General features: G+C 40.0%; 1 protein-coding gene across 3 annotated transcripts in view; it reads left to right on the top strand.

Annotated features, from left to right (window-relative positions):
- CPNE4 (copine 4) overlaps positions 1 to 15,341 on the top strand; it is a 364,382-nt gene that overhangs the window by 80,254 nt on the left and 268,787 nt on the right. Inside the window, exon 1 of one of the 3 annotated variants that reach the window (XM_054816828.1) lies at positions 9,584 to 9,727. The exons of 1 other annotated variant lie outside the window; for it this stretch is intronic. The gene's annotated coding sequence lies outside the window, so the exon portion shown is untranslated. Of the gene's footprint in view, positions 1 to 9,583; positions 9,728 to 9,787; positions 9,909 to 15,341 lie in introns of those variants that run through there. One more of the 3 variants, XM_054816829.1, reaches the window with a different exon arrangement.

Below are 15,341 nucleotides of genomic sequence, written 5' to 3' on the forward strand. Positions count from 1 at the left end.
TCTATAAAGGTATGCCTAAAATAAGATGAAGCTTATCTGCTTCCATGTGGATAATTGGTACAGGGGAAGGTCCTTATACAAAGAGACATTGTCCAGTTCTTGTCAGGGCCCTGAGGGCACTAACAGGCTCTATTGGCTCTGAGCAGCCTCACCTGGGGCTTCCACCCACATCCTCTGCCTATAGGCACTAATGCCACATTTAAGCTTGACCTGAAGCCTTTGGTCTTTTCCGGAGATTTGTTGTAGGCTTGCTTGACTCTTGCTCTGCCTCCTGGCTGGACCTTTGCCCTGTGCTGTGAGTAACTCATCTCTTGGATGAACTCCTTGGTTGTATGTTATAGCCTTGTCTTTGTCCCTGTTTTCTAATTGTTCCTGACAAGAGCCTCTGGTTGGACCCTGGATCTCATTCACCACTTTCTGTGTCTGGGGCTATCGAAGGACCCTTTTACCAGTCCTCAGGTCTATGTGCTGTGTTAATATCCTGTGGGACTGGGCCTAGATGGTGAGGGCGCATCCTGTGCTGCAGTCACCATCAACTCCCGGCTCACTTTCCCTGGCCTTTGCTGCTCACTGCTCCCTGATGCTACTGAGGAAACTATAAGTCACTATCTTAATTAAAATTAGGCTGACTACTTAAATCGTTTCCTATGCCTTGCTTTTAGTGCCATGGACCTGCTTCCCCGGGTCACTTATTACTGTCCTGTTTGGAGAGGACATTCATCAGCAGAAGTGCATCCATAGTTGTTCCCATGTGAATATCCCTGTACTGGTTCTTCTCCCAAATGTGTTCATATGTCAGTTCTGGACTCTAAATTTTTGCAAATAATCAAATGCCAGAAAAATCTCTGGTATGAATGTTCACAGGAAAAGGGTGGGGTGGGGGGAAATACTTGGAGTGAAACTTACATTGTTGTTTATGAGCACTGTAACAACAAGACAAAAGGATTATTTTGAAATGTGGGTTGTATTACTCAACTGAAACATTAACGTGAATTTTTAGAAGCAACATCCTCAGCTCGCTATTGTTTAATGCTAATCTAGATCAGGATGTTAGGGTAGGTATTCATCAAATTTTAGGTGCTGAGCACATGTAAATTCTCTGAAGTTTGGCATGGGTGATGCTCATTTGTTCTGATGTGTTGCTGATTACTCATTCTTCTCACAAAAGTGAATGATTTGGGCAATTATGGGCTGTGCGCAGTTAGCTGGGCTGTTAAATCAATATGTGGAAAGCCAAAAACTTTAGTAATTCCAGAATTTGTTTAGCAAAACCACAAAACACACCAGCTGTGCACTGCTGATCTATAGCAACCGTTTGGAGTGAATTCTGTCTAAACAACATGTAGAAGTCCTGGAAGAGCAGGTGATGAAGGTTTGCCAAAGCTGGGTGTATTTGCATGGATCATAGGTGATAGTGGCTTAATCACCAGAGTTTGGATTGTACTCAAAATGAGTCTGGAAATGAATGGGGAGGGGTGTGGGGTGTGTACATTTCTTAGAGGTGTAAATCTAGTTTTTTGTATACATTGAACACGGGGTTTTTTCAAGGGAAGAAATACTTTCTGACTTCCATATGAAAGACCACATCAGAGATAAGTAAGTCCTTCAAAATCAGGACATATTTTGTGCCTTATTCTTAGAATGCTAACTTATAAAAAATAAATTAAAGGTTCAAGTAAATGACTTTGAGTATTTGGAAGAAAGTTTTTCTTCCTCTTGTTGCTCTTTGAAGGGTTGCCATTTCCGTGTCCACTTCTGGACCTGTAAATTGTAAATATATGTGCATGTATATACAATAATACTTGTGCCCATTGTGGAGGTGAGCAGCCCTGATTACAACTGCACTTTAAACAAGTTAGTAGTTCTATACAATCCTGCTCACAAACTAGTTTCAGCTCTGTTAATATTCTGCTGCTCACTCTGTGAGGTTGGTTTCTTCATTCTTTTTCCAGTGAAGGTTATTTAGTGCTGAATATTTGGACTGTAGTGCTTTTTTTAGTAATTTCCTCCCTAGCAGAAAATAAGTTCCTTCTTATATTCTCCATCCATCTATGGATGTCCACTGTATTGGCCAGGGAATGGAGATTTTTAGAGTCTTTCTTCGCTATTTCAATCATGGTCTCCTTAGAAAAGTGAACTTCACACTTGTGGGAGAAGCATATGAGGTCATGTGGTATTTTCCTGATAAGATCTATGCTTTTCCAAGAAGGATGTGTGAAGTACCTGACTAAAATATCTTTTGGGATATCTTAGTGATATCACACCAGCAGCCTCTTCATTTAATTCTGTAAATAAGTTAATGAATGGATTTCCAATCATTCATTCTTAGGAATTATGCTGCTGTCAGGTAGGCTCTGCATACAGTACTTAACTGCCCAGCATTAAAGAGTGGATATAGAAGAGGCTTTTTCAGTGGACAAATGAAATCTCCACCTACAAATCAAAATTCCCAAATATCTAAGAGGTGAACTACAGAGATTTGCAGTGATTTAGATGAACCGTTAATTCCTTTAAAAAAAATCAGGGATAACAGCATTATTGGGAAACAGACAGGAATGGGAGAGATCAATGAACTCCTAATGTCTTTTTAGTAAAAATAACTTATTTTAAATGATGTAATAATTGATGTTTTAGTGTGGTATTTCTATGGATGTCTGTAATAATTCCTGTGCCATCTAACTATGCCTCTGACCCTGAAGTGTCACTGGGCTTCATGTCAAATACACAAAGGAAGGAATTTTAGTGTTTCATTATGTTGGTTTTTTTTAAGGAATTTTTTTCTGAGAGCAGCATGGGGTACTGCCGCTGCATATTTTTAACCTTGTGGCCAGTTGCCAGTAATGATAAGTTATCAGCAAAGAGAAGGCTGGGAGATTTTAGCATTTGATAAGAGTAAGTAATGAGAGGACAGATAATAGCATTGGTGTGTCAGGACACAAATAGGGAATTGTAGCCAGGACCAAATCTTCCCGTTCTCAACTGCTCTTTATTTGAGACATCTTAATTACCCCCTTGCTTTCTGTGAGATGAATTAACTATACAGACCACGGTCTCCTGGAGAAGTCTGTGCAGTGACTAGAATGACTCGCTGCCCTCACTAGCTCCCATTGAGTTGATGACAATTCTCTCGGAGGCATTTTTGTAACACTAAGATTTTAGGTTTAATACTTGAAATCATCAAATTTGGATGGCCAGAAGTAGGCAGTGAGAATTGGTGGCTGCAGCAGGAGGCCTGGCACCAGACTGAAGCTAAATAGCTCCTCAGCAATCATCCCTGGGACATTTTTTTTGCATGAATCCTAAAATTAGGCAGCAGCCTTCAGAGAGGTTGCTTCTGAAGGAAGCACCTCAGGAGAAACCCTCCAGCAGGTTTCTTCCTCAGGAAGCCAATTGATTTAAGCAGCCTGAAATAAATCTTTATCCTTCACAGGAGTTTCTCTTGCCTCTAAAAGTCTGATCTAAGTGTAAACCAACACTGCTGTTGGCATACTGCACAAGACAGCTGTTTTGAACCATTTCTGTCTTGGAGCCTGGGCAGCGATGTACTCCTAGAGGTGCAGGGGCTATAGTCTACTGTGCACATTATCTCACCTAGCCTAATGTTGCTCACTTCTATAGATGCTGCTTATCATTAAACAAACAAATGAACGATGGTAATGATCAAAATGACTGAGTAAAGTCCCTTTCCTCTTAGAGTCACCATCTGCTGCCATGCTGTATTTTGTCACCCACAGCTTCTCACAAGAATCATGCATTTAACAATAAGCTTGTCCTCAGAATGTTTTATCCCTTGGTGTGTTTAATTAAGTCTCACTGTATACGCAGTACTGCATTTACCTGTGCAGTTTTTCCACAATGATTTTTTGCTTTCTGCAACCTCTCAAAACTAGCTTTCCAAAATTATATGATCTGTGCAATTATATTTTATTTCTGAGGGTTTATGACATAGTACTTAAAAAAGGAAGTTGCTCATTTCTGAATTGGCTGTACCTGGTTTTGTTTCTTTTACTAAATTCTATTTAGCAATTTTGAAATTGCAGTTTCTGGCAGTGGTGAATGTAATGAGTGTAAATACTTTGATACTTTCCCTTCAGGATTTTTCATATTTTAGTTGGAGCATATAGATATTAACATACTAATGTGGGAGAACCACTGCGGTTTTCTTGGTACATGTTTCTAGCTTAGCATTTAACACGGAGGTACACAAAGTTACAAAGGTGCATATTTTGCTGTAGAGAAGAGCTATCGAAGACTTATTTTGAATGCAACTGTTTAGGGAAAAACTTTCCTCCTCACGCACACTTCTTTTAAGAATGCCATGATTTCCATTGTTACCTTCAAGTTAGCTTCTGTTAAGTTAGCTAACCTATCAAGCTAGTTTTGTGTGCGGATGGAGAAAGACGTTAAAGGAATTGTCATCTCATTCTCCTAACATAAGAAAACAATATATAACCACAAAAAATCAAACAATGAAGGGTCCAAAAAGACAGCCAGAATAGGAAAAAAATCTATTCTATATTCATGGGCTTCTATTGCTGTGCTCTTTGGGTAGTTCCCATGAATGTTAACGTCAGAAGCAGGAGTTGTGGTATGGATGGATAACACGGGCTATGTTCCAGCCTTACGGCAATCTCTTTTCAAAAGTGGTACTTGAGAGGTTGAGGCTGTTAAGGATATTCCTGTAGGAAAGGTATGTGAAGTTTATGATGGGGGAGGAAAAGTCTGTAAGTTTTTCTATAAGTATCAATATCAAATAATTCATGTTATTTTTGAGTTAGTATGGCCAAGAATTAATGTTCTGGAGAAATCTCTGCTGTATGAGTTATATCCCTGGAATGTTATTAAGCTGTCATAGACAACTACAGGATGTCACATAGCCTTTATATTTTACCCACTGGCTTTGTTGTTTAGGGTTTTTAAATATCTTTCACATTCTTGAATGCTTTTACCTGTCATGGTTCAGAGCTTTGATCGAAATAAACATTTAGGAACCTAGATGCTTTGTCTTAAACTTCTTCAAACTCCATTGACTGGAAATATATCTTGATCAACTCCTCGTGGTTTTGTTCAGCAAGGACTATCTTGAGGAGAGCCTTTTAATATTTCAATACTTTCATCCTGTGAAATCAGGCATACCTAAGTATGCGATATAATATTACTCAGTGTTATGTTTGGAGCAAAACATTTTGTTTCATAGGTAAATACTGATTTATGCAATCTGTATTTTTAATGGGGAACCTTTAAAGGCATTATAAATGTTATGTTTTCTAGATAAAAATGTTGGAGATTGTCACTCCTTCATTTCACTGCTTCAGATGTGAAAAGTTGTGGGGTTTGGGTTTTTTCCCAAGAGGCTGGCTTTTTATCTCAATCTAAGATCTCTACCTTAACATCTATGGAGTTCATACCTGTCCCTTGCTAAATTGTCAGGGAGAAGCTATTTAGCTGCAAAGGCCTCAGGTATGACCTCTTGCATCCCACCCTGGGGTCTGGCTGCAGGGGCTCGGTACATGGCTGTGTCACCTTGAACCACACTCCAGTGAAAAGGAGTGTAAGAACTGGTCAGGGGCTACCTCATTGGCTCTGGAGTTGCAAAATAAATCAGGTAGAGGTTAAGGGGAAGGTTTCAGCTACATCCCAGTCAAGCCTGTGCCTTGCCATGTACCTTACTGGTGAGCCCTGACCTGTGACTTTACATTCCAGCTTGATCTCAACATGCCTTATTGCTATGGATTTGTCTGATGATCACTGGCTCGGCAGCTTAACCAGGTTAGCATCACCAGCCTTGAGCTCCTGCTCTTGTTCAGGTGCTGTGAGACTGCACGCCTCTGTTCGGTGAGCCCCCTGCCCCATGTCTGCTTTGGTCTCACTTGGGTTCCCGACTCTGCTTTGCTTGGGGAGCAGCTCTCTCCCGTGCCTCCCTGGCAACAGACACAAAGAATTTCTTCCGGCCAGGGGACCAACTTGACTTTGCGTATAGAATAACCAACCCAAAATGATGAAGGACACTGCACTGAGCCATCTTTGAATGATATGTGTTTTACAGTTGACCACTGTTATGTAGCTTAAATTTGTCTTCTAGCTTACTTTGAAGCCAAAAGGGAAGAAAAATTCTGAAGCCAATTTTATTTCTGGTATAAAAAAAAAATATGACTGACTTCAATAGAACTATACTGATTACAAGATGGCAGAGTTTAGACCAGTATCTTTCCTCAACAGGAAGGTTAGTTTAATTCTGATATTGTTTATTTCAGTGAAAATAAAATGCTCTCAAACTTGTTTTTTTAAAAAAAGCTTTGAGGATGTGAAATATGCAATACAATTTATTTATCCTCTCCAGAACATGAAAAAATACTGATAACATACATAGTTAACAGCATAACTGCAAATTCCAAACATAAAAACTAATAATAAGTTTACAGATTACATTGTATTTATTCTTTCAGTGTTTCATTTTATTTCTCCAGGTGAGAACCAGCTGGGAGAAGACTTGGTTAGAGCGGAAGGTCTATTGGGATCACATGCAAACACTTGGACAAGGACCCAGAGTTCTCATGGCCTTTTACCAAAGGCAGATTTGGGACTTTTATATTCTGCCCATCACCAAGCATTAACCAAAATTGGGGAACATCTGTGTTTTTTGTTTTTTCTTGCCAATCTTCAGTAGGACTGCAGTAGTTAAGGAGGAAAATGCTCTCAAATTGTGAGTCTAACTTACTCTGTATCTCTAGAGAATTTTACCTTCCGTTCCCCATAAATCAATTTATAGTGACACATCTTGCAGATGGTCTACCAGCAACCAAACACTTAGTGCAGCTGTCCATATATCAGGCATTCAAGTTCCAGGATATAATGTTCAGTTTTGTTTGCTGGACACTCAAATAATGGAACCACTGGTTTGATTTATGGTTGCATAATTTTATGGAAAGTGAGAGATAAGTGCCATTGCACTCAGACAAAATAGCTCTGTCATTTCAGGTTCAGGGTTACAGCCAGCTACACAGTGGTGTTTCATTTGCCTGTCTTTTAGGGATTAGCACTATGTATTTACTTTCTAAAATGATTAACATAATACTAAGTAGAGACTCCCTTGTGAACTGAGATGTCAGCAAAGGTAATATGAACTGTGACACAAGCTGAAAAGAAACAGTACTTGCCACATAAAGGGGGGAAAGGCAAAAAAAGTTCTAAACTGGTATTGATCGTTATGGCACAGGCAGATGTTAAACATACACAGCAGACAATTACAGCACAATTAGAGTTATAGAACTGGCCTCTCACCTCAATTAAAAGGAAACCTGGTATGGGCAATGTGACAAGGAGGGGAACTGTTCTCTCCTTTTTTTCTTGTGAATAGCTTCTTCCTCTGCTTCCACCGACTATTTAGTCAGGTCTTTCATTTGCCTTTAGCTGATATGTTCATTCTTTCTATCTTTCCTGCCAGAAAATCCATGCTTTAGAAAAAAGGTACACTCCGAAAACTGGGAAGAAATCTCAGTGGGGGTGGAGGAAGGAACAAACAGTATCTTAATTGCTATTAACTGTTGCAGGTCTTCTGACTTCAGTGCAGTTCCTCAGGCACCCTGCACAAATCTATCTCTCCCCAACCTTCAGAGCAAAAATGACTTCTCAGCATCACTGAGTGACTCTCTGTAAGAATTAGAAAGGGGCCTGGATGTTGACATCTGTGCTAGCTCCTCAAATCACTCTTGAGTTCCTTCCCAAATGAGCTTTGAAGATGAGATCCACTCTCCTAATGAAGGTACTTAGCAGTACAGAACAGCTGTTTCTCACCACTACCCATAGACATATCTATAATCATATTCTGTTTTCTGTTGAAATGTCTACATTCTAGGTTCCATGTGTAACACTGCAAAAAAAAAAAAAAAAAATCACCTGCTTAACCTTAGTGTGATCATACTTACATAAGAAACTAATGCTAATGTCCAACTGTAGAGTAGATGGAAGTACTTCTGAAAGATATACCAAGATGATCTCTGAACTGAATGTTTAAGTTAAATTTGGGCTCAAAGTCCAGAGAGTATGACTGAGGCCACAATCTTCTCAGCTTTCTATGTATCTTCAGTCCAACATGGTGAAGTTCTGCAAGGCCAGCTTCTTAGATGTTTTCTTCCACCTCTTCTTGCAAGGCCCTCACAGAGAAACTCTCTTTTCTTTCAGTTTTAGGGATATACACTATTTAGCCCTTGTTGCAGGGGCTAGGTTGTTTCCTGTCTGTATGGACTGTCAGTGGTTTTGATTTTCTTGACTGCTTTGTATCTAACCTATTTGATAGAATGTGTTCCTTTGGTGTGCAACAGGAGCAAATAATCGGAAATCAAAGTCAGTGAACGATTGCCATACTCCCTATGGTAAGCACAAACAAAAAGTACCTGTTATTTACATCTTAACATGTTCAAGCTTGTTCCTATGGGATACTGCTGAAACTAATACATAGCTTTTGTTTAAACCAATTAGCTGACTATGTTTATTAAAATGAACCATGTTCCACCTTCCCATGTTTTGCACCGACATCTTCGTTGATTTGTTCTTTTCTTTAAGAAAATCAATTCTTTTTACTGAAATCTTAATTTCCTTTGGCACTTGTATGAAACATAAAAGATGTACCTTAATATTGCATGTGGCTACTATACAGATCAATTGATCCTGCTTCTCCTTTTACTAATAAATTAAGGGAGGTTTGCAGATACTTGCTCCAACATAGGGAACTGGAAATATGGGCACAAACTTCATCAAGGTAAATTGGAAACAGACATTCTTACAGGCTGCAAATCTTCTTCTGACATTAAGACTTTGTGTTAGATTGGTACTGAGCTGCACTGTGTACTTATTTAAAATCCCATAGGTAGGTAAGAGGTGGTATAAGATATATTTTTAATTTAATAAATGCTGAGGACCCTTGTTTGGGCACCTGAGGATTTAGAGATATTTTAAAAGTTGTTATTATTTTGGGGAAAGCTGTACGTTTCCGGCACATGACTGAGTTTGAAATAATGAGGACCAGAGAACTCTGCTTATAGCCTCAGAGCAGTAAATGTTACTTTTCATCTAAGAACCTGCAGTATGACACACAGTGATGCAGTGGGTTCTCCATCCACAGGGAGCTTTCTTTAAAAGTTTGAGATTGTTCACTGGAATACTGTGTCCTTAGGGAAAGAAGCACAAATAAATGTATTTGCATAATTACTGGGTTTTGATTTTGTAAAAATTCTGTCCCAGTCTTATGTGAACAAAGGTGGATGGACTCTGGCAACATCATCTATGTCCACAAGACATTCCATGCAAGGGTTTGTAAAGGTCATGAAAGGTTTTTGTGCCCACAAAACAAGTTCTTCTTGCTGAAATTACTCTGTGTCTGGACTTGACTGACTGGTGAATAATTAAAAAAAGAGAAGGGGTTTGTCTGCCGTGATTCTATAAGGGGAAAAATACTATTCAAAATTTGATTTATATGATAATGACTTTTATGCAAGTATTCTGCTGATTAACAACATCCTGAAAGATGTTCCTCCAAAGCTTGGAATGTGATCACGTAGTTCAAATTGATCCTCTTGATTCAAAGCAACAGAAGGGTGGTTCCAGTAGTTAATTTCTAACAATCCAATAGTTAATTTCTAACAAGAGGCTTGTATGACATTCGGGTGGTGATAAACCCCCTGCACAAGCTCTCAGACAGCTGTGGCTGAACTATTTGAGCAGCTCTAAGGTAGGAGTGCAAGTCTAAATGAAAATACCAACCTAAACATTTTAACGATTTCCTGAAAAACAAACCTTAATGTCTAAAGGGATTGTGGGATCTGAAATACTTTACCCTTGAGATTTTGCACTACAATTAATCAACAGCATGGATATATCTTCTCTGCTTTTGTGATGATGAACTTCGACAGGTGAGCCTTCTCTGCACAGAAGGATTTCACTTCTGTACAGTCAGTCTGTCACATTTTGAAGAGCAGTAAGTTAATTTTTAAAACAAACATCTGGAAATAGAAATGTATGTTAGAAGTAGAAATATGAGGTCAGAGGCGATAGCCTTTCCCCAGCAGTCTATCCTGAAAACTCAACATTTTTATAATATTTAGTTCACTCTGACAAGGAAAGCTTCAGATTAGTTTTCTGATAAGGTTGTAGGAGGTAGAGACCACACTAAAGTGATGCATAGATCCATCCAGAATGGCCCACAAACTTAGGATGAAAGTTCATGCTTCTGCAGCAAAGTGTGGAATATGTGGTTTGTAAGATGACTGCCAGGGAAAGGGTAAGGGTTAAGATCAGTGTTGGAAGGCTAAATAAAATAATACCTTCCCAAATCTGGTAAATGCCTAGAAGTAAAGCTGTGATTCCCATGAGTCGTGCTACATACAGAGTTTGAGTAGCATCACAGTTCCTCTGCCAGAGCAAAGTAGAGTTGCAGGTAGGTGGTAGTTATTGAAAATAAGAGTAAAGGATGTGACTTGTTTGTAAATCCTCAAAGCCTACGAAGAGAGGATGAGGTTTAGTATTTGCGTGGGATTGTGTTAAATGTTTAATTTGCTGATGGTCAGGCACTAGACAGGGGTGAAGACTGTTGCTTACTGTTGGACTATGGGATCCAGCAAAGTTAAGACTGGACTAGTATTTCCAGGGGACAGTGTTGTATCTCCATTATGGTGGTCGCTGCTCAAATTAATTTTGTCACAGAAAGAATTTGGGTTAGAAGGAGGGTCCCTGTAAGCTGATTGCTTTGCCAGCACCTTGTGTGAGTGGTATGAGTGGAAATGCCACTTCTCATCCTAACTTTGTGCAACGCTCAAGGATGCAGCAATGATCTTGTAGGCTCCTTCTTCCTCTAAGCTTAAGCCCAATCTTTTCTATGGGACTGATAATACCATGTGCATGGGGAAAAAGGGAGCCTCAACTTTGATACAATTCCAGTGAAGTAACTGTGCATATTGGTTATAAGTTTAGCTGTTTCAGTGTCCTGGAAACAATATGCTTTCAGCATACAGAGATGGTAACTTCACTTGTTCTCTTTATGATTTACTAATACTGAGTTATATGTTTGGATCTAGTCATCTTGCACAGGAAATGTTTGATATATGCAGAAATGATTCCAGATTGAATTTGATAATTATTTTATTACACAGCTGTCCAAATGTCTAAGAATGTCTACTAGAAATGTATTTCTAGAGCTGCAACTCCATCGGATATATTGCATAAAACAAATGCTTCTGTCAAAGAAATTTTACTTTAGTACAACTAAAAAGAAATATTTTATGTGTGTATAGGTACTTATGGAGGAATATAAAAAGAAAGTTACAGGTGGCCATGGGAATTTGATGCTAGATTACTGAGAGAAATCAAGTTTTCACTCACTTTAAAATGCTAAGGGATTTGGGAATGTCAAGCAAAAGTACTTTGGCCCTTAAAATGATGTGATGCAGCTTATCCCCTGCCAGAAAAAGAACCAGTAAAGCAGTAGATGCTGACTGCTGCTGAGGACTTTGGGGAAGAATGCAGTTCATCACTACTCAGCACTTACCTTCTTAACTTTAGTGAGTAATTAAGTTGCAGTGGCCCTTTTAGTGATCTGAGCTATGCACCAAGAGATTCAAAGCCTGAAATCCAGTTGTGTATGCTCTCCTGTTTCCTGGCTAATCCTATAAGATGCAGTGGGTTGAATGGATGATCTAATAAGAGAACATAACTGCAGTCGGCTCACTCTTCTACAGAAATTAATAATGAAAGCCCACTGGAAGAAACTCATTTATGAAAGAATAATAATAAAAAAATAGCTACAGTGGAAAGTTGCCTGTTGGAGAATCAGATCTGGTAAGCTATGGTGTTCAGTATAAAGTATATCCACTGTGCTGTGTGCATCTGACTGAGTTTCTCATGTCTGCTTCCTCCAGTAAACAGATTGACAGAAAGTGGCCCGGGAAGGTAGTTTCGTGCAGCTCATCATTCAGAAATTTTGAATTCATAACCATTTAGAAGTAGAAATACATCTGAGGTTTCTTCACTGGCCAAGGAAGTTTGTAAACCAAGTCACTACTATATACACACAAGTGAAAACTCCACGTTTATAGAAGGAAAGAAAAGGTAGACATAGAATTGCAGAAGCTGTTTATCGAGTCAGTTTCTCTGTAGTTCTATTACAGTGAAGTGTTTTCACCCTTCTGTGGAGAAAAGCCACACACGGAAGCTACTTTTGCAAGCTGTGGAACTGACCAAATACAATATCTATGCCACCCTGGAAAAAATTGCAGCCAAAAAAATCTTGCTTTTTTGTAAAACTTTCAACAACCCTTCCCCTTTCTCTGCAGTGAAAACATCCATCCTCTTCCACCCCAGCACTTTCTCCTTGCTCCAGGACTTACAATTCTCCATGCCTTCTCCAGCTCATCTTCTCTCATACTCCTCTCAGCCCTTCTGAACCCCTATGGCTGTTCTGAGCTGGCCCAGAAACCAAAAAGGGAAATTGAATACACACTGCGAGTCATTCTTCACTGCAGCTTCTTCACCTTCTGCTTTGGCAGCAGCATGATGGTGCTCCCTAGCAGCTGGCAGTTTACCATACTGCAGCTCTGCAAGATAAATCGGGCCAGGTCTTATCAGCTGTTTTTAAAAAGTTAGGGATTAATTTCCCCGGAAGGAAGTTCAGCTAGTGTAGTGGGACTGTCTGTACCAGACCGCCCTAAGGCATCGTGAACTTGGCAACTTCCTAGTAGCAAATTTAACTTGTGAAATCTTCTGTTGGTGGAGGAGACTGGAAATTTTTCAGGGAAGTTTGCATCTGCAGCAACACATTTCTGTTGTGCATTGCAACTTGTATGTCCCTTCCATAAACCTGCAGTTGTCTCTCGTGTGTCCTCTGTGCATCTGGACCAAGTGCTCTTGCTCTTCCCAAGGCAAAATCAAGCAGTTAAGTAGCTTACTTTTTCTGAGTTGTGAGGAGACCTGAGCAAATAGTGAAGCCTTCTTTTATATAAAACTCAGTTTAGGATACGTCTTGAGTGAGGGACAGTGACAGGATGAAAACATCTCGCCTAACTCTCACTTAAGAGCAATCTGACAAGCCTCTCTGTCATCTGTACCAGAGAAACAGACTCCAGTGAGTGCAGAGACACCACTGAAATATTGCTGACTTCTTATTTTAGGCTTCAAGGCCTTTTGAGCAAGGTGTCGCACTGTTCTTGAACAGTATCCAGCACACAGGAACTTTGATTTGAATATAACAATAAGGTCCCTGACTGTACGTGGGTACATAGGTAGACTAATGACACATGACAGGCATGCGATGGTTTATGCACTGAACCAGAAGACAGTCCTACAGGTCCTGCTGTAACCGTGGGATAGGGGCCGTGAAACAGAAACTATAGAATCAGGTTGAGATAATTAGTTTGTAACCAAGGTAATAAGTAATGAAGCTAACTGACCATGGCAAGGTACAGTGCTGCTATGTTCCATGTACAGTCCCTACCCAACCGGACAATAGGCCTGGGAATATTAATCTTATGAAGTAAGTCATTATGGACAGGTGCATCCACAGCAAGGATACTGCGCATGCCTGCATGAAGAGGGTCACGCAGCAGACATGGGTGTGAGACCACTGACGACCACCAAAGACCCTTGAGGACCACCGACTCAAATCACTGAGCATGCGTAACAGGGAGGAGAATATGGAAATGATTTCCCAGAAATTATTATCATAGGACTGCCTTTTCTTGGAAATATGATGAATATGTATGTTTTGATTCTATATAACCTGTGTATTGGTGATTACCTGGCATGCACGTTGGGTGGAGCTATCCCCCGTGCATCCAGCGCTGCAATAAAGAATGCCTGCCTTTTAACACTACATTGGTGTTACGAGGTTTATTCCCAGATTTCGGTGACACTGCTTTTAAGGCAAGGCCTCTGCCCTAGGGCTCTGTTCTCCCACCAGCTGGATGAAAACCTGTAACTCTGAACACCAAGACATTGAGAGGAAAGAGAGGAGTTGCATGTGGCTGTGGCCACACTTAGTTGCCTTGTTATCTGTAGGACATACTCTTATGTAAAATGGCTTCAGATGTGGTACAGTTCAGCATGAGCATATTCTGTGGGATGAGAGTCTGTTACAGGACTCCAGTATCTTATGTTTTCATAGCTGGAGTCATATCTTGGATCAGGAATAAGTTTATAGTGTTTTGACTCCTGATATTATGCATATTCAGATTCTTGAATATCCTGATGACTTATTTTGCTGTTTATGGCCTGAAAATGCACTGTTCAAAAGCAGATCACCATGCCAGGAAACAGCAACATTGGTGTTTCTGGAGGTATGTAACTACAGATGCTTCTTATGGGAGGTTTCTTCTGAGCCCTGACTTTTTTACTTGCCACCAACATGGAGCAATTTCTCATCTGGCTTCTGGTTTCGCTATTGTTTTTGGATACAATGGGCTAAACTCATTTGTACTCTAGCTCCAGGGAATCAGTGGAGGTTCAGTTGGGATTAATTAAGAGCAGTATTTAAACTTCAGCAGTCAGAATCAGGGTACTTTGCTACAGGTCACGTTGCTCCTGAGGCTCATTCTTTATCTGCCAGAACAGCCTTTTAGCTAGTTTTTGCCCGATCCTTAACGATGGGATTGAAGGCAAACAGGCTGGTTTGGGGTGTGCAAATGCTTGGTCCTGTAGGAGCTGATCAGGTCACAAACAGTACTTGTTTTCTGCAGGTCATCTTATACGTTGTCATTATCACAGTCTGTGCTGAATTTGAACCAACACTATTACATTCAAGGGCCTTTAAGTCATGACCAGATTCTGCTCAAGGAACTGAGAGATCCTTAGCTTGTGCCAGCTATTGTTCTCACAGACATTAGCATCCATCTTGTAGCGATGCCCTTCTGGGATTTTGCTTGATTTTACTAGAAGTCTTTCCAATTGTATGTGTCTTTTTTAATTGCAGAACAATTAAACATGTGTGTGCAAAGGGCAAAGCTGAGCTTAGCTGGCTAATGCATCTGATCTTAAACAGCAAAGACAGGGCAGCTGCAAACACATTTGGCATAATATTAGTTGCTAATACCAAGACCACTGGGTAAAGAGAGCACACTCCTCTTCTATTTCTGTATGTCCCTGCAAGGGATGGGCACACTCTCGTTCTTAATAAATGTGTTTTTCCTTCTTAGTTTATATTAAGATCTATAACATGAATCACAACACAGTCCTGGTGCTTGTGTTATACTCCTACTCCATACACCTACAGCTATCTCACAACAAACCAGCTCACAAATTACAGCTTCTCCCTGCTACTTTGTGACACTGATACTGGTATTAGAATAGTAACTTATTAG

Source organism: Grus americana, chromosome 2, assembly GCF_028858705.1.
Source record: "Grus americana isolate bGruAme1 chromosome 2, bGruAme1.mat, whole genome shotgun sequence".
In the NCBI taxonomy this organism is placed as follows: Eukaryota; Metazoa; Chordata; class Aves; order Gruiformes; family Gruidae; genus Grus; species Grus americana.